At 39.4% G+C, this 20,582-nt stretch overlaps 1 pseudogene; it reads right to left on the bottom strand.

The window, feature by feature from the left end:
• Positions 1 to 4,409: 4,409 nt before the first annotated feature.
• Positions 4,410 to 16,596, bottom strand: LOC149213784 (methionine gamma-lyase pseudogene; annotated as a pseudogene).
• Positions 16,597 to 20,582: the final 3,986 nt, after the last annotated feature.

The following is a 20,582-nucleotide window of genomic DNA, read 5'->3' as shown; positions in this document are numbered from 1 at the left end:
CATCAACAATGTAGAGGACCAATTCTGTGGATCAAGTGTGATACTTCTGCTGGGAAGTATTGCTAGAGCACATTCCTCGCTAAGAGGGAGTATTGATTTTTGGGTAGCGACAGATGTGCTCTAGCTTCTAAATTTTGTGGAGGGGTGAGAACACATGAGATCTCCAAGGCCCAGACATTGTTTGGTGAAATTCCACCCAGATTGTATTTTATTAAAATAATGAATATTTTTAATGGGGTTCCTAAGTCTAAACACAGGAAAATTAAAATATTAATGGGTATTAATCAAAATATGGGTGAGAAGCTTCTAAGTGATGAGGATCAAGTCTAATTAAATCTTAGTTGTTGATTAGATATTAGATCATGACTATTGATTTCTCAACAGGAAAAGCATAAAGGAAGGCTTGGGGTTAGTTGGAGAACACACACAAAGAGATTGAGGAAATCGATTTTATGAGGTGAGAAGTTCTCAGGAGGAAAATAGATTAGGGAGATCTTGTAGCTGAGGGGTAGGGATAGTTCGGGAATACTAACAGAGAGGTAGAGAGAAGCTTGTGGAGGAAGCGTAGTAGTCAGAAGAACTGACACTAGGTCAGTTTGGGCCCACGCAGTCTTGACGCAGAGCTAGAAGGGCCAGTGCAGAGGAGGAAGTTTCCTTCCACGCAAATAGCTGAAATTGCCGGAATAGCCAGTAAAGCTGACGCAATGGGCATAAAATTTAATGCAAAGCTGACACAGAGCCTCAGAGAGATCCACGCAAGCCCACACATTTATTGTGAAGGGGCATCATAGTTGTAGTAGGGGCTAGCCAGTTTTGCTGCTGGATCAGACAGAATCTGTCGGGTGAAGTGAGGTAGAGCTCACTCAGGTTTTCCACCATTATATTTCTCCGTCACTAGTTTGTCAGGAGGGCAACCAATATTTGTATTCAAAACTACTGCTTAATAATAGAAAACCCTCAGAGTTATTGCACTGATTTTCCTGTATTGGGTTTTTCTAGGGATGTTTAGTCCAAAAATAAGTATGTCCTTTGTATAGTTGTCTCATTTATTTTTCAGTACTTGATCTATATATTGGTGTAGGCTGTCGCATATTTTCATTAATATTTTCTGAAAATTTATGAAAATAACTTGTTAATAAAGAATACAAGTAGGTAATGCAAATCAGTTCTCCGCAGTAGGATTTCTAGTTTGTTAGATTTAGAAATTTTCACACCCTTTATGCTACCTTTATATGTCTTATTCCTAAAAAATCTGACATTGATTCTCCTTCATATTTCAAACATATTTCCCTATGTAATGTTATGTATAAAAGCATCTCCAAAGTTATCACAAATTGACTAAAACCCATTCTCCCTTCACTTATCTTTCCTGAGAAAATTGGTTATGTGGAAGGTGAACAAATTATGGATAACATAATGCTAGTCCATGAACATATTCACTTGCTCAACTCCAATAAGTCTCCAAGTATGGTCATCAAACATGATATGTCAAAATCATTTGACTAAATGAGTTAGCAGTTTATTTTTCATATGGTCATTGCTTTTGGGTTTGTACAAAGATGGATTCATTAGGTTCTTTCCCTCATTTCCAAAAAAATATTCCCCATCCTAGTTAATGGGTCTCCTTGTCCCAATTTCCCCCCCTCAAGGTGTATTAGGGAAGGGTACCTAATTTCCCTTACATCTTTCCCCTCATGGCTAAAGGTTTGGGCAAATCTATCAAATTAGCCCAATAGCTTGGCTAGCTAAAAGGTCTTCCTCTTGGTTCACATGGTCACTCTTCTTCGCACCAACATTTTATGGACAATACTCTTACCTTGGGAATCCCCACTATCAAAGAATCCACTACCCTTAAAAATATCCTTCAATACTTCTCTGATGCTTCGGGAACCTCCATTAACATGGAAAAATCTCAAATCTTCTTTTCTAATACCTCACTAGCAGTCCAAATTCACATATCTCGCTTGATTGGTTTTCAAAGGAGCTCTTTTCCATCCAAATATGTGGGAGTCCCTATAACTAGAAATCCTCCTAGATAAAAGGTATGGGAAATCCTCTTCCTAAATTTGAAGCCAAACTTTCTTGTTGGACTTTCAGATTGCTCAATATAGTTGGTTTTTTGGTCATGCTCATATATGTCCTTCAATCCCCCTCGTCTCCACCCACATATCTTCTCTGAAAATAGCTATCCCCAAATCCATCTTATAAAAGATCAAAAATATATAGTGCAACTTCCTTTCTTGGGTGCGAGGGGTGGCAAAACAAACCAAAAATGGGCTCTAGTTGCATGGGACAAAATTTGTCGTCCAAAAAAGGAGGCCTTGGTCTCTGCGATCCAAATATACTTAGTAGAGCCTTAAGTGCTAAAACTTTGTGGAGATTGATAAAAATCTCAAAGGATTTATGGAGAAAAATGTGGAAGCCCAAGTATTCCCCTAATACCCAAGAATCTTAGCTAAAAAAGGTAAGAAACATCAGGGGTTTTCATATATGAAAAGTTACTTGGAACAACAAACATACTGTCTAGGAGCATAGTTTTTGGGAAATCGGAAATGGGAACAATGCACTATTTTGGGATGACACATGACATCAATGGATAAAAATTAGCTTAGAATGAACAACTTTTCCCAACCAAGGACTCCCACATCTCTAGGGGTTAAATCTTGGCTGCACATTACTGGGACCCACCCCCCTTTATTTCCAATGCTACAATTGGAATTCATGCAAGGAATGGATTGAGCCTCCCTCACAAAAGCACAATTATAAAAAAAAGAATTAGCAAATGGAAGAATTGTGGTTCTAGAGGGAAATGATATTCTTTGTGAGAGATTTATGGAATAGCACTGGGACGGATCACACATATTACACAATGTTATTTCAGAAATCTCGAACAATATGAATAACTATGGAAGTCTCCAATCACTCATGATATTCTTTGCTGGGGTTATTATCCTTCAAGAAATTTTAACCTCTCAGAAGTCTACAATGTTCTCACAAGAAACAAGAATGAAAATGATCAATGCAAATGGAATAAAATATGTAATCTCAAACAATGGCCCAAAATCACACCTTTTTTGTGGCTTGTATTATGGAACAAAATTTTTTCATGGGACAAGTTTCAAAGTCATGGTTTTCAGGGCCACTCAATATGTCTTCTATGTTTCTCCAATTCAGAAAATGTCAGTCATATTCCCAGTATCTGTTGGTCTCTACTTCTATTTGGGACCACCTTGCTATGCTTTTTTGACAAATCGACAAAATACAAAATAATGCCTCTCCACTCTACAGTTTTGGCATGAATCCCATTTTACTAATCCCATTGTGAAGAAAGCACGGTAACTCATCCCATGATTAATATTATGGGAGAATTGGGAGGAGTGTAACAGAGAAACATTTAAAAATTTCAAACCCTCCATAGACTTTATTACGAAAGCTATCCTAAATAAAATAAGGGAAACCATTTCTTCTCTTTTTGGGTCCTCCAAAGATTGGGAATGCAATCAACCAAAAAAAGTCATTCTAATCGAAATGAGTCTCTCCCAATATTCGTTATGGCAAACTCCCTTATCTCCACTTTCTTCCACAATATCCAATGTATGCTCAAATCTTTCCAAAGTCTCTAAAAGTTGGAGATTGGAACCTCTAATAAGTAATACTACAAAACTCATATATATATATATATATATATATATATATATATATATATATATATATATATATATATATATATATATATATATATCTGTGTGTGTGTGTGTATAGATATACATATATAGATACACACACACACACATATATATAATTTAAAATATCAATTTAAAAAAAAAAATCCATACCATAAAAATATAAAATAAATTTACATACTAAATTAAATTAAATTAATACAAAAATATACATAAAAAAAGGAAAGCACTGAATTTCCAGAGGAAATATCGAATTAGGAAGACGATAGGCTTAAGAGAACAATGTAATTAATTGTAAGCAATGTATGTGATAAATTATAGTTGATTGAAAAATTAACAACCAACTAGCTGTGATGTACAAGTCCAATGAATGAAAAATTATACCTTTGTCTATCATCAAACTTCTCTTTCAACAATCAATGAGAAATTCTAACCAAACATTCACTAAATACACCTATCACAGTTAACCAATTATACCTTTGCCATTATCAAACTATATTTCAAAAATTGAATAAAATATGTATTTTCAGCACAGCATGTACATGGCATATCAGGGGATTGATATATATATGTTCATAAAGAAGAAAAAGTGATAAGATAAAAAGTGTATGAAGAGAAATTAAAGTGCCATAATGAGTCTATGTAACTATGGAAAACAACACATTTCTTATAGAATAGCAATGATATTAAATAAAAACTGAGTAGTATTTACATCAATCTTAGCATTTAAAAAGGCAGGACTTGAGTCATCCTGTTGAGGGCATTCTCAAATTAGCTCCATATCTACTCAAGAGTCCCACTGTAACCAATTGACATCCTAATCAAACTGGGTGAGATCCCTACCAATCCCCTCTCCTCCTCATTCATCTCACTGCTAGCGCTGCTACCAAAGCATGACATCAATATCTCATAGTACCCTAAGCTCACTACCATCAGCCCAAAATTTGTATAATTCTACAGGTGGTTCATGAGTTTGTTGGCCTCCTCCTCAGTCTCCATGTCCAAACACATAATCCCTCCATACCCATACCCACTATTAATCATGGACTTCAAAAGGGCATACTAAGGGTGATCTTCTAGACTAAGATAGATAACTTTCATCCCTAATTTCCTCATCCCACTTGCATAAGAATATTCTCTGTAACAATGCTATTTCATCCTTAATCCTCAGTGGGGAAGCCTTTCAAAGATCTCAAATGCCACTTTAGGATTCATAGTTGGCCCCTAGAGCATCAAGGTTCCCTGGTGGAGATCCATCATGGAATTTATTAGATCTGCTGGCCCAAATACTGCTCATGCTATAACATCAACACACCCACAGATAAATTTTGAAATGTTGTGAAGAACAACATCAACATCGATCTTTGCAGGAGATATGATCATGGGGGCAATTGTATTATAAACTACCACCTTGACATTTTTCTCATGGGCAATGGCAGACATAGATGGTATGTATGCAACTTCAAGAGTTGGGTTTGACATGGATTCAAAATACAATACCTTGGTAAATGGTGTTTTGACATTTTTCACATCATCAAGCATGTGTATATCAATAAAAGATGTTGAAACCCCACAGGCCCATGGAAGAAAATGTGCTAACATTGCATGGGTGCCTCCATACAAAAACCTAGAGGCCACAACATGATCTACATGGCTACATAGTTGTAATAAAACAAAAGATATTGCAAACATACCACTGTAAGTACAGTATGCAACTTCAGTCCCCTCTAAAGCAGCCATTTGTTTCCCCAAATTGAGAACATATGGATTGAAATGCCTGTTGTATATGAAGAAATCACGTTATGGGCCAAGCTCTTTGTTAGGTCCCTATACTAGTAGTGTAACCCCTTATTGTTATTAGTACAACCCCCTTATTATATTACTGTGCCCATGTAGTCCCCATATTGTTATTATTGTGCCCCATAGAAGCCCACTATTGTTATGAGTGTGCCCTTAGAATATAATTGATATGTCGACTATGATTATATTATGACCCCTTAGACTCCTATATATAGAAAGGAGGCCTTGTCATTTGTATCATCCAAGAATTGTTCATTTGTGTAATGTAAAGGAGGTTTCCCCCTCGAAGAGGCTTATTTATAAGGCATTCATCTATGTTTTCTATCCTTTTGTGAGCTGTTTCCATAACATTTGGTATCAGAGCTTTGGATTCTAGGGTTTCATTGCTCCAAATAGGTCATCGTGGCATTGTTTCTATAACTTTTTTTCTATGATGTTTCAGAAGAGAAACGAAAAACCCATTTGAGACGAAATAGTGCTGAACCTCAGGTCCGAATTTTAGATCTTTTCTCACTAAATGTTCAGAGATATGATCTAAGGAAGTTAGGGTTTTTGCAGACCCGTGAATTACATTCCAAACAGGTCATCATGGAATTTTCGCTGTAACTTTGTTTCTAAGATGTTTCAGAAGGAAAAAAAAAAAACCCATTTGAGATGAAATCTTTATAAACCATGGCTCTGAATTTTAGATCCTGACTCGCTACCTTTGCAGAGATATAATCTGAGGAAGTTAGGGTTTTTGCAGAACCCCGAATTACATTCCAAACATGTCACCTTGGGAAAATCATCATAACTTTTGCTCTGAGCATCTGATTGAACTTTAGTAAGAAGTTGTAGAAAGAGGACGGACTGTAGTTTTTTGGGTATCATTTAAAAAACCAAAGGTTGAAATAGTGACTCGTAGCACGTCGTACAAGTTCGCGCTACTAAAATAGTCTATAATTAGGTCATCTTGGGAGATTGTGCATAACTCTTTCTTGGAGAATCCAATTTCGATCAGACTGGTGGCATTGGAAAGAGGACACGGAAGGCTATTATAGACAAATTTTAGAACTTAAATATCTGAAAGTATAGAGTTACAGTCACTTCAATATCGAGCTCCTAGAATCAAGAAAAAGCGAGATGAGGAAGTTTGATGGCAAGGATCCGATAAATTGGATACTACAGATGGAGAAATATTTTGATCTTCATGGTGTACCATTGTTACCAAAGGTATGTATTTCATCTTCATATTTAGAACAAGATCAATTTTTATGGTATAAAGGGCTTTGTTCTCGTAAACCACTTGTTACGTGGTCAATTTTCACAGAGGAAATTATAGCACATTATGAGGATACAAAGAGCAACACCTTCTTTAGAGCAACACCACAACAATTGGAAGAAAAAACAGAAAAAGGGCTTTGTTACAAAGTGGAAAGAAAAATTATGGCAACAAGGAAGTCTACTCCTTACAACTATAAATATGGAAGTTTTATTTCTCCTAACCTTCCACAACCTACAAGGGTTACACCACAACAATTGGAAGAAAAAAGAGAAAAAGGGCTTTGTTACAATTGTGATAAAAAATGCACTAAAGGTCATAAGTGTGCTGAGAAGAAATTATTTTACATAGATTATGAAAAGGAGGAAGAAAAGGATCAAGAAACATCAAAAGAGGAGGGTATACACCAGGAACCAACCCCAGAGAAAGAAGAAATGAATCCGACCATATCTTTTAAAGCATTGGCAAGAATTACCACTCCTCAACTCTCAAGATAGAAGGACTTATCAAGAAGAAAAAGTTTCAAGAAGTGAAAGATCACATCAAGAAAGAAGAAATGAATCCAACCATATCTTGTAATGCATTGACCAGAATTACCACTCCTCAAACTCTTAAGATAGAAGGACATATCAAGAAGAAAAAGGTTCAAGAAGTGAAAGACCACATCAAGAAAGAAGAAATGAATTTGACCATATCTTGTAATGCAATGGCCAGAATTACCACTCCTCAAACTATCAAGATAGAAGGACATATCAAGAAGAAAAATGTTCAAGAAGTGAAAGATCATATAGAGTATCAAGAAATGAATCCAACCATATCTTGTAATACACTGGAAGAAATTACTACTCCTCAAACTCTAAATATAGAAGGACATATTAAGGAGAAAAAGATTCAAGTAGTGAAAGATCACATCGAGCATCAACAACAAGTTCTCCAACTTTTTAAGGATTTGGTGCAGAATCGAATGAAACAACAGGAAGATCAACATCGCAATGAAATAATTTTTGATGTAGGTGATTGGGTATTTTTATGGTTACATACATACAAGCAAATGTCCCTCAAGAAATCTATTTATGAGAAGGAAATGTTGGCAATACTACACACACTTAAGAAATGGCGACCTTACCTAATGGGAAGACACTTCAAGGTAAAAACAAATAATGATAGTATTAAATACTTTTTAGAAAAAAAATTATCCTCTAAAGAGCAACAAAAATGGGTCAATATATGTTGGGTTACGATTTTGAAATCATCTACAAAAATGGGAAGCCAAATATTGTTGCAGATGCACTCTCAAGAAGGGATGAGGATGTGGAAGCATTGTTTTGTGTTATTTCTATTATCCAACCAAATTGGATAAATGAAGCAAGGGATGAATGGAAGAAGGATGAATAAGTGTCACCACTCATTCAAAAGTTGCAGAGGATCCCAATTCAAACAATATTGCCAGAACTTGATGAGGAAGGAAAAATCATATTGGAACCTGGAGCAGTCACAGAAATAAGAACCCAACAGCTATGAAGTCGATCAATTTCAGAGTATCTCATCACGTCGAAGAACTTAATCGCTGAATATTCAACATGGGAGGACAATAATTTTATACAGAAGCATCAAGAACTACTCAAGCGTTGAAGACAACACTTTTTGAAGGAGAGGGGCATGTTACGTCCCTATACTACTAGTGTAACCCCTTATTGTTATTAGTACAACCCATTTATTATATTGTTGTGCCCATGTAGTCCCTATATTGTTATTATTGTGCCCCATAGAAGCCCACTATTGTTATTAGTGTGCCCTGTTACCGGGAATAGTGTCTATGCAAAACTGCTAATCCCACTAAGGCTGGTAGCTACCTTAGAAACAAACAAAGTAAAACTACTTTCATTTTCCTTTATGAAAGATAGATGAGAGAAGAATAAAAGAGACCAACCTCTGTCTTGCACTTGGTTCTTTATTCAATTCCTCTCTCTTCCGATAGTCCTTTGCTACTTGCTTTCTTGTATACCCAGCTTCACAGAGTACCTGTAGAATCAAAGCAGCATAACACTATACAAGAACATAGATCTATTATCATAAACAATTTAGGATCAGATGTAAATTGACCATACAAATGCATAAAACATGAATCACACAAGAGTATGGAGGAAAACTTGAATACCTTTATTGATAATCAAGAAAGAGCCAAGAGAGTTACAACCAATTGTTCTGACCCAGCATCATCCTCTCAGCAAGTAAGCCCTTCTTCACCTCATGAAAAGCTTAGATCACCCAACACTATGATGTTGCCTCAAGAAACCAACAGCAATTCCTTACAAGATGCAAAATTCCAGCCCTTGGATCTCTGGGATGAGGGATCCATCTATAGATGTCTGCAAGGGAGATGAGTCAGCTTGTGATTTGATTAGTGTCTTCCCTCTGATATTTCTTGATTCCACTTGGAGATTGATGATCTCTTACTCATCCCTGGTCGAATTCAGAGAGGCAAGTGTCATAGGAGAAGTTTCTGGAAGATTCCATGCTTCTCCACCTTGCGGATTGACCCTGCCATTTATCTCTTCTCCCCCATCGCACCCCATAGAAGGGCTTTTTGAAATGAAACGCACCTACTGTGTGTATTTAGGTGGGATGCAACGCACTTTGCCTATGGAGTAGGTGAAATGGTCCAGTTTTGACCAGTTCTGAGTAGTTTTTCATGGACAACTTCTGGGAGAAGCTGTAATCAGTTGACCTTGTTCTTTTAGGGGTTGGAACAACACCTTTAGGGACTTAGGAGCCCTTAGTTTATGGACATTTTATGCTTGGGGTTGCAGTGCCCAAAAATGTCTATAACAGTTGCCCCCTAAAGCATGAGGTTGTTAATCTTTTTGATGTCGGGTGGAATGCTTTATCATGAGGATCCGAAGTTCTTTCAAGCTGGAAGGAGACCTGTAATAAGATACAATACAATACATTATCTTCATAATATTTTCATGATCTAGCTGAGGCGAGCATTCCCATGCTCAACTTTATAAATTCATTTTCATGTACATAGGACAGACAATCGTCTGAGTGTAGACTGATGATTCTGGTAGAGCCATCATCCCTTAGATTGGATGATTATCTGTGCAGAAATGATGTACATTTGATGTCTTTATTTTCCTAAATATAAATCGCAGCCCGGATGGATGAAACTAGATCCGGGGTCTTCAATCTCGTTCGATCTTCACTCAAAGTACAAGTCAATCCATGTGAGAGATGTTCTGGAGTCGAACATGGAAAGACATTGCCTGATTACCAGCCAATGATGTAAGCTGTTAACAGGCGCGAGAGGAATCACCGATAATGATAATGATCCTCAAGGTACTGCAGTACAATTCACATGGTGTGAATAAGGGACTTGACGTCGAACACCAAGAAAAATCTTTCGGTCAAAGGCCATTGATGTAAACCTATCGCCGGAAGTGAGAAACTTGCCATTGAGGCATGCAAGTTTCAAAGTACTAAAAGGGGTGTTCCTAGATCGACTTCTTGGATAATGAGTTGATGTCGACAAGAAGCGATCCATCATAGGAGGGCCTTAATGAATCCCACATTGATGACACAGAATGGAGCAAATGATTTTATTGGAGGTGAAAATGATATGGTGATATAAGGTTCAGTGTGGCGGTCATGAAAGAATGGAGCGTAAATGTATTGTAGCGGGTGAGTCACAGGTGGATTCTCTGAGTGACTTCTCTTGAACATATCGGCGACACTGACATGATGGATTGGTAGCATTAACCCAAAATGTGGATGGTGTGATGTGACCATGGTGATGTGACCGGTGAATGAAACAACCCAACCCGACTCGGATGCAGAGTGAAAGTGTCATGTTCAAGAGCGACTTGCTACCAACAAAGTTTCTTCAAGTTTTCTTCCCAATTTTTCCCCAGTCATTGTTGACCAGTACCTCTTTATTTTTGTCAAGCTTGAGGAGGATAACATATGCTTGTTCTATAATTTTCCCTTCGGGCAAACCCATCGCTATGTTTTAACGAGCCTAGCGATAGTGAAACTCGTTCTTGTCTGTTATGGACAAGTTTGTCGCTATTAGGTTTTAACGAGTTTAATGACAAAGATAACTCGGTCCTTTTCAATTTTAGAGAGTCTGAAAAGAGACGTAAAGGAAACTCCAAAAATCCTTTTTCGTCATCTTATCCCTTAGGTCCGAAAAAGTATAAAACAATACAGAAGGGATGAATTTTCGGTACTTATAACGAGCCGAACAAAACAAGCGCTCGATCGTTTTGTGTAATAATCCCTCAGGTCCAAAAAGATTAAAATCTAGAGGAGGGATAGCACTTCCGGTCACTTTAACGAGCTGGAGAGGCCAATGGCTCGGTAATCTTTTCATGTTTTACGAGTCAGTTGAAAAGAGCTTAAAGGAGACTCGTCTTTGAGGAACGAGTGATAAATTTGGGTAGCAGCTGATTCCAGGTAAGGTTTGGAATTTCCCAATCACAGCAGTCTTAAAAGGATGGCTAATAGGATCACTCTTCGCAGCTGTTCCTCAAAAGGGGTAAACAATCAAGTGGAGGTGAATGATCGGCCAATACAAAGTGGAGGTGATGATGAGAACACGACCAAGGCTTCAAAGGCTGAAGTACTACATTCACGATGGTTATTTACCAGAAATTGGTTCATTTTTTAATGAGCTTAAACGCTGGGGGAAACATTTGCTCATTTCTTATGTTTATTTTTTAACGAGCATGAAGTCCGCGTTAAAATTGCTCGATATAACGGTCATTTCTTGACTTTACCATTAATAGCTTTGTTCCTTCAAAGATTGTACTGCATGCTCAATTGCTTCATCAAACTAGTTAGAAATGAACAATATATGTTTGAAAAATGAGTTAAGACACTAATATTTTACTTGAATTACGAAAAAAGTAATTTAAAAGTGCTTTTACCCCTCATTTTACCATTTCATTTGAACTTTGGCTTGTTGGAGCTTTGGAGGTGCTTTTCCCCCTTGATTTTCACCAGATGATTTCGGGAGATTCTATGGACGATTTTTGGCACCGTCTGGACTAGGTAGGAGCTAAACTTGAGCTCTTTCATTTCATCTTTTCATTTCGCATTCTGAGCTTGATTTTTGGTTTTTCTGAGCCTCTAGGGTTTGAAAAACTCGCTCTGGCCCCATCGCACCCTTTCTGCATCGAAAGGTGCGTTTCATGTTGGCCTACTCACTGGGCAGTTGACATGCAACGCACCCAAGACTAAGCTGGAGATGCTATGGGCGCAAGGAGGGAAATTTGTGCACAGTTTTTAATGGAAATTTTTGCCTGTTTCTCACCAAATCAGGATCTAACTCTTCTCTTGTTGCTTTCAAAGATTTATTGGAGTAAGATGACTATTACATGGTGAGAACGTGAGCATGAAGAAGAGGACATGCTTTCTTTACATGATCTGGTTACAGTAAACGCACTACGGAACTGTGGCCTGTTGAAGTTTTTCCGCATCTCTAACATGAGACAACAAATCAACTTGCTGCAGTATTTTCTCGATGCTTGGGATCCTACCAGCCAGGTGTTCCAGATTAGGGGCAAATCCATCCCCTTGACTGTAGTGGACATCTATTTTTTGACCGGCTTATCGAGGCGGGGTGCGCCTATCTCTTTATCAGGTTCGGCCCATGGAGGTGAATCTGTGAGAGATTATGTTCGCAGGTATTACAGAGAGGGATCTCAACCGAGTAAAGACGGCAAGATCATCATCTGATATGTCACTGACAGGTGTTTGAGGACCATTCTGTTCGCTTTTGGTAGGATGGCTGGTGGTGCGGTTCTCCATGTGGCCAACCGATCTTATATGCAGTACGCCTTGGAATGTCTCGAACCGAAGGTGTTCAACTGGTGTGATGCAGTACTCCTTGTGATGAAAGAACAGTTGACCAAGGTGAAAAATGGGAGATTGAAGAACTTAGGGTATGGTTCTATTTTGACCGCCTTCGCTTTGGAAAGGATACCACTGATGCAGCCGCAGTATATTTCACTTGGTTTACCTCCACCGACTTAACCACAGATGCAGAGATGGGTCGACCACATGTCCAGACATGCTGGTCAGTCTCAGATTTCTTTTTCTGATACCTTCTTCAAGTGGTTCGATCATCAGGAGATGGTTTATTCCGAGTACCCATATGTTGGTATGGACTTCCGGGGTGACCCGGATTTGGTACTGCCGGTTGGTGAGCAGTGGGGTGCCATTGGTAAATTCTTGACCATATTTCTGTTTATCATTTTTATTTTATAATGTCCTTGTGCTTTATTCTGCCAAGACTAATCAGAACTCATGTGCTCATGCAGATGTTGGTCCCGTTCGGCCAGTAGTACGCCTGAGAGGGCCAGCCGCCACTTTAGCAGGAGAGGTTGTGGGAAGGGCTATCCTTCACGACCTTGATGTGGCCGAGACTCTTTCAGCATTACAAGACCAGGTGGAGGGCCTTACTCTCAGTATTCTAGATGTGAGGACTGACGAAATGCCCCTGAGGTTGCAGCGACATACCACTGGCGTGCCAAGTCGATGGACTAGGCTTTTACACATGATTACACAGGTGGTGACATGTTATCACTAGCATCATTAGATTAGGGTGCCCCCTAGTGTTTTGAGTTTTGGGTCATTTGACCAATTTTTTCTTGGTTATAGAACATTATGTGTAAACCATAAACATTTATATATATATTTTTGATTTTCGGAGTTTTATTTTGGTTAAGTTATATGATCCACATGCAAATATTGATGAAATGCTTCTTTTTATAAATGTTGCAAATGTCTATCTAACACATAATTTGCCAATGAGTCAGTTAATGTGTTTAAGCTTTTGGAAATATGCTGATATTGAATAAAATTAAATTACCTTTCCAAAATATTGACCCTAAGGAACATGCGATAGATAGCTGGATTTCGGATGGAGTAGATACCAGTGAGTTGTAGTATGACGAGTTGTGAGTCTAGCCTGACGACCAGTCGGCGTATGCCATGTATGATGGCATCAGAGAGAAGTTCTATCAACGCGCTATATTCAACGATGTTATTTGTTGATCGACCAATACATACCCCTCTGAAACTTACTAACTCGTCGCTTGGATAAAAAATGGCCCAGGCTACAGAAGATAGGTTCCGCGAACTACGACTTACTCCGTCGACATATCCAACAAAAGATTCCAATAGGTTTGACATCTGCGACAAATGTAAAAAGTGGATTTACTTGACCAAAAAAAATACTTTAGCGAAAACAAAAATGTAATAAAAGCATATTGGTTACCATACTGATTATGCATAGTAACGCTTAAGGTACAACCCGTTACGGGGTTGCGCCAGTGGAATTCCGTCATAATCCATTGACTCGTAGGCTCCTTTTGCTAACACTCGTTTAACAATATAGGGGCCCATCCATAAAGACTTGAATTTACCTGCTCCCAAGTTATCGGATTCTTGGTCATAAAGTAAGACCAGGTCACCTTCTAAGAAGACACGGGGTTTGACATTCTTGTTGAACTGCGCCTTGACTCGTTTCTTATGGGCTTCATTAGCCAAAGCGGCATCACGACGGGTTTCATCCAATTGGATTAGTTCCAAGAAACAAGCCTCCTCTTCTGAAGTTCCAGGGAGAAGGTCGATTGCGAGTTTGAGGGACGAGATTTCACACTGAACTGGTAAGATTACTTCTAGGCCATACACTAGTTGGAAAGGTGTAAACCCGGTTGCATTCCTTACCGATGTTCGGTATTCCCACAACGCTGAGTACAGGATCAGGTGCCAACTCCTTTTGTGGACTCCAATCATCCTTTGCAGCATGCGCTTCAGGACTTTGTTGATTGCTTCAACTTGTCTGTTGGCCTACGGGTAATATGGAGTAGAGCTGTCGTGAGACAACCCTAATTTGGCAACTAATTCAGCCATCATTTGATTGCAAAAATGCGATCCATGATTTGCGACTATAGCCTGTGGAACGCCGAATCTCGCAACTACATGATTGAAAAAGAAAAGGGCAGTTGTTTCACCAGTGTTATCTAATGTAGGCATCGCCTCGACCCATTTGGTAAAATAGTCCACTGCGACTATGATATACCCATGCCCCCCGGTCGAGGTGGGGTTTCATGTCATGAAATCGATGCCCCATTTGGCGAATGGCCCAACAGAAACTATTGGTTGCAGAGGTGTGGGTGGTCTTCTGGTTTTTCTATCGAAAATTTGACAGGCATGGCAACTTCTGACTGTTGTTATGCAATCTTTGAACATTGTTGGCCAGAAGTATCCTGCTCGTAAAAATTTTTGCGCTGTAGCGTAACCAGATTGATGCCCCCCACATGTGCATGAATGGCAATCATTCAGGACTTTTTCGGCCTCCTCATGGGTGAGGCACCTCCTTAGAACTGTATCGACACCACGACGGTAAAGCGTGTCACTGACGATCATGTAGTCTTTTGATTGGTATCAAATACGTTTTTGTTCAGAGCGGGAGGTATTAGGCCTATATTTTTGGGTTTGGAGATAAATGATTATATCTCCATACCACGGATTGCTTGAAGATATCAGAAACAAAGATTCATCCATGATTGTTTCTTCGGATGTTTCATCGTTGGACGACGATGGGAGATCGCATAATAATTCTGCGAAAACCAGGGCTTTCTTTGACTTGGATTTTACAAATTCCAGATCAAACTCTTGTAGAATTGCTATCCATTTTGAATATTTGCCCCCCAGCAACTGTCGCGAAAATATATAAGTCATGGGGTTGCAATCTGACAGAATGGTAGTTTTTCGGAAGAGGACATAGTGTCGAAATCTCTGTATCGCTTGAACAGCTGCGAGCGCTAGCTTTTCAACATAAGAATATTTGTTTTCTGTATCATTTAAGTTCTTACTTAAATAATATATAGGATGTTCAATTCTGTTGTCTTCTTGAACTAAAACCATTGCGATGGTTGTATCTGCTGCAACCAGATACAAGTTAAAGTCTTTTTGATAATTAGGAGCGTACATTAATGATGCTTTCATTAGGGAGTCTTTTAAAGCATCAAAGGAAGCTTGTGCAACCTGATCCCATACGAAGGTCACTTCCTTTTTCAATAGACGTGTATAACCTTTGGCAAGTTTGGCGTAATTTGGAATGAACCTCCTCAGAAAGTTTTCTTTCCCTTGGAGTTTCTGAATCTGAAGCAAATTCGAAGGTGGAGGCAAATTTATGATTGCTTGAACCTTACATGGGTCGAGACGAATCCTGTCCTTTGAGACTACAAAGCCAAGTAAACGACCAGAACTGACACAGAACACACATTTGTGTGGATTGAGTCGTATCTTGTAGTGTCGGCAACGTAGAAATATCGCTCTTAAATGCTCCGGATGATCAGTCCGCTTTCGCAAATGAGCGGAAGGTCATCGAGATATGGTTGAACGATGTTTTTTATGTCATGGAAGGCATAATTCATTTCCCTCTGAAATTTCACCCCTGCGTTCTTTAAACCAAAGGGTAATTTGCGATATGTGAATGTGCCCCACGGACAAATAAATGCAGTCTTTGACTGGTCCTGTGGGCGGATATTTATTTGATTATACCCAGAGAATCTATCCATAAATGAAAAGATTTCACATCCGGCACATTCATCAATTATCTGGTTAATAAAGGGTGTAGGGCAGTTGTCTTTTGGACAAGCTTGATTTACATCCCTATAATCGACGCACACTCTAATCGTTCCTTATTTTTTCATAACAGGAACAATGTTCGATACCCAATCGGTTAGAGGAACCGGGTAAATGAAACCAGCATGGAGAAGCTTTTCAACTTCCGCCTTGATGGCAACGACTTTCTTGCGGTGCACCTGCTGTAGCCATTGTTGTACTGGTTTGACATCTGGATACATCTTAATTTCGTGTTCGACTATACTCGAGTCAATGCCTAGAATTTCATCATATGACCAAGCAAAGACATCTCTGAATTCGCGAAAAAGAGCGTTATATATTTCCGGTTCTGAAGGAGAACAACATTTGCCAACATAAATATTCTCTACAACATCTGTTTCGGTCGAGATATTTATGGCGATAGTCTCTTCAATATTGGACAAGTTTCGCTCGGAATCCACCGTATTTACAGTGTTTGATAGGAAATCAAAAACTGAAGGATGATGAAGGTCATCAAGAATATCTTCTTTACAATCCGGAAGATGGGAACGATGGTGGTAATCTTCCCATGGCGCCCCTTCAATTTCCATTGATTTAACAATTCCTTCGTCGGTGTAATGCACTTGCGACCAAGGATCTGAAGGGGTGTCATATTCTTTAGACCTATCTATCCAAACGCTTGATGAGCGTTGATTTGGGTTTGCCTCCCATGCTAGAAACATTGATTGCTACAATATTTCTATTGGGCTTGGAAGCAATACTTGCATATGATCCATGTTTATATCATTTTCTGAGATCTTTTCCATCGAATATATCATATTGCAGGTTCCTACCAATGCCACTTCCGCCAGATTGATTGGAGGCAGAAGGGCAAAAGTCCCCATTAATATAGGGTCTTTTAGTAGGCCTACTCCGATATTTTGAAGCAAATGGGGGCTTCTGCGGATCATCGGAATGCTTCCCGTAACTTGGGAACCATTGGGGAGGAAATTTTGTTGATCGACGATCGTAATCCCTCCTTGAAAGGGAAATGCAATCTTCCTAAAATAGGTCGACACAACAGCAGCCATAGCATATATCCATGGTCTTCCTTGTAGGATGTTGTAATCGAGGTTTCTGTTGATTACTTCAACATCTATTTCTACTGTTTTTCCCCCTAGTTCAACTTGCAAGTTACTTAGAATACCATATGGAGTATACGTTCATCTGTTGAATGCTTTTAATGTTGTCGAAGATCGCAACAAGGTTGGAGATCCTAAAGTTTTCCAGCAACTCATCGACATAATACATGTAGATGCCCCCTCATCAATAATTGTTCGATGAACAGTTTTGTTGAGGGCTTTCACTTGAATGAGGAAAGCTAGTTGAGTTGGTAACTGAGGATCATATCCTTTATGATTAAAGGACACAAGATTAGAATCCTTTGGGTCTATCCCACCGATAGCTGATAATAAAGCTTACTTTTGGGATGGGCAATTTTGCAGTACCTCAAGTGTCGACATAGCGGATGGAAATTGGGCCAGATCTTCCACTATATTATAATGCTGTGCTGCTCTGGCACGAGGATTAAATGTCGACTTATGTACTACTCCCTTTGGCGGTTTTATTGTTAGCTCAGGAATGATGGGTGGCACAACTTCTGTCGAAGTTGTTGTCGAACTACTAGGTTGATCTTTATCCTTGTTGTTCGACAGCTGTGGATTCTCATAATCTTTGTTCCTTGTCAATATCAATGCATCATTTTGTTGTTTTGAAACCGACAACATCAGCACTTGAGACGGGGAAGCATTTCCACTTTCAACCAGATTTGTTCTTGGATTCGGAAACGGATCAGTTAATACTGCCACGGTTTTTGAATTCTTGAAGAATTTTCTAAGCTCAGCTCTATGTGGACAATCTGATGTCCAATGATCCTCATCGCATATAAAGCATGGATTTTTTGGTTTCCCATTTCCAGGAGGGTTTGCAGAAGATTTTTCAGGTGATGATTCCTCCTGTTTCTTCTTCTTCCCTTTGTTTTTCTTCTTGCCTCCTGGTTGCTTGGTTTCTTTGCCTTTATCTGTCGAGACGACATTTAATTCCGAGGCAAGAAGTTCTTCTTTTGCTTTTTGACTGGAAATCTTACGGGCCTTTTTAGATGTAGCCTTTGTCGATTTCGTGTCTATCGCGCCAATCACACCATCGCCGGCATGAGAGTCATTGTTTGAATTAGGAGGAGGAGGGACTGAGAATTCCGGTCTGGGAGCATCAGGTATTTTATCGTAGAGCGTGCCAGACTGAGTGTAAATCAAGTCTAAATATTGCACACGAGCAATAACTTGCTCTTCGGTGATGACTCCCCCTTTTGCCACATCTTCTGTAATGGAAGGTAACAAAGAATCAATAAACCATTCAGCTAAAAGCTGATCAGGAACATACATTTTTACCATTCTACGACGACGTCGCCACTCATGAATATGATCAGATATGTGAGTGGCCGTTGTTTGGTTGAAATTGGTAAGAAGTTCTGTTCCCGTTTCGTACCTTATCGGTAATTGAAAATGGGTTAAAAAGGTTGTGGCTAGGGTACTGAAGTTGTCAAACGGAGCTCTGGGAAATTCGATATACCATTTTTCTGCCGGACCAGTTAACGTCCTCTAAAAAAGGTGAAGCCTAATCGAATGATCGTTTAGGGTGTTTGATAAACACCATAGATGAAAGGTCATCACATGATTCGACGGGTCTTCACCCGGATTTCCATTAAATTTAGGAATATCTGGCAGAAGTTTATGCGGAATTGCTAGCCACCAAGGGGCGTAGGCGATTGGATCGTTTGTTAACCGATTTAGATCCGGTAACTCTAAAGTCACCACGAAGGGTAACTGTTGGTTCAGGTTAGGCGAAGCATACCCAGGATAAGATGGGATCGCCTGAGCAGTTGGTCTTTGCATACCAGCATAATGCATTTGATGCTGGTAACTTTGGTAAGGTTGATGGGCATAACCATTATAGAATGGTTAATTCTAACCATTTTGAATATACGGTTGCCCACTATTGGAAAAGATTTGTTGCTCAGATCCTTGGTATACCTGTTGAAATTGCAGTTGTTGGTATTGCACCAGCCATGGTTGTGAAGCCATGTGTTGTTGCCCGATACTAACTGTTTGACCAAGATGATGGGTAATTGTACCCATTTGGACCTGTGCCATTCCACCGGTCGGCAATTGTGGTTGAGTTGCAGGGCCAAGAGGTTATTGCATTACAACCTGAGAAACCTGAGGTTGGCATACAACAGGCAGCGCTTGTACTTGCGACACCGTCACAATAGCTGGCGTAGTTGGTATATTTGACATAGGTAAACATTGTTGCATTGGATATACAACTCTTGGTTGTTGAGGCAGTTCGGCACCCAACCGCTAGATGTAATTCTAACATAACCTGAATTTTGTTGTGAACTCTCATATGGTTGTCCTCCCGGAGGAGACAATGAAAGGATATACTACCCCCCATATGGTGGTAATCTGGTACTTAAAGGTATGGCTTGTCCTTGAGGACCGGACTGCCCAAATTGACACCGTGAAGGATCAATTTGCTGAGATTCAACATAAGAGTTTCCGGATACTATTCCAGATGAACAAACAGGAACGAACCATACTGTCGAAATAGCCCCTGAGTGGGCCCCTTCTAGCAATTGAGAACTAGTTGGGATAGATGGTATACCAGGGAACATTGTTGGAGTGACAACAGGAAGTTCTGTCGTCGCTGTGCGGATGACACGGTCCTAGATGTCGACAGTTTTTCACACATTTCTAGTCTATCCAAAATATTGCCTAGCGATTATATAGGAGCTTCCGATGGCGGTAGACTAATTTATGACGAAGAAGGATACAGAGTGATCCCGACTCCAAATTGTGATGGAGTACTAGATGGAGGATCCTCTACAATCTCTTCTATAGCAATCAGACCAAGTGGAAGAGGTAAACCGTCAGGTCCGTAAAATATTTCTGGTGCCGAAGAAGGTATAGAATCTGCAACAACTGATGTTTGGGGAATAACACCTTCTGAATCAGCTATAGATGGAACTGGTTCAGTAATACAAGTGTTTACCCTCAGACTAGGATCAATGCTACTGTCCTTCGGTGGCTGCTGAACTTCTTCTATAAAGGCAGGGATACCAGAAATGTTTGGAGTAACCGGAGTCTCCGATGGTGTTGGAACAC

Source organism: Pinus tabuliformis, chromosome 1_1 (assembly GCF_031772625.1).
Source record: "Pinus tabuliformis cultivar Carrire ecotype Pingquan chromosome 1_1, CPIR1, whole genome shotgun sequence".
NCBI classification, from domain to species: Eukaryota; Viridiplantae; Streptophyta; class Pinopsida; order Pinales; family Pinaceae; genus Pinus; species Pinus tabuliformis.
This window is presented reverse-complemented; position numbering and strand designations above follow the sequence as displayed.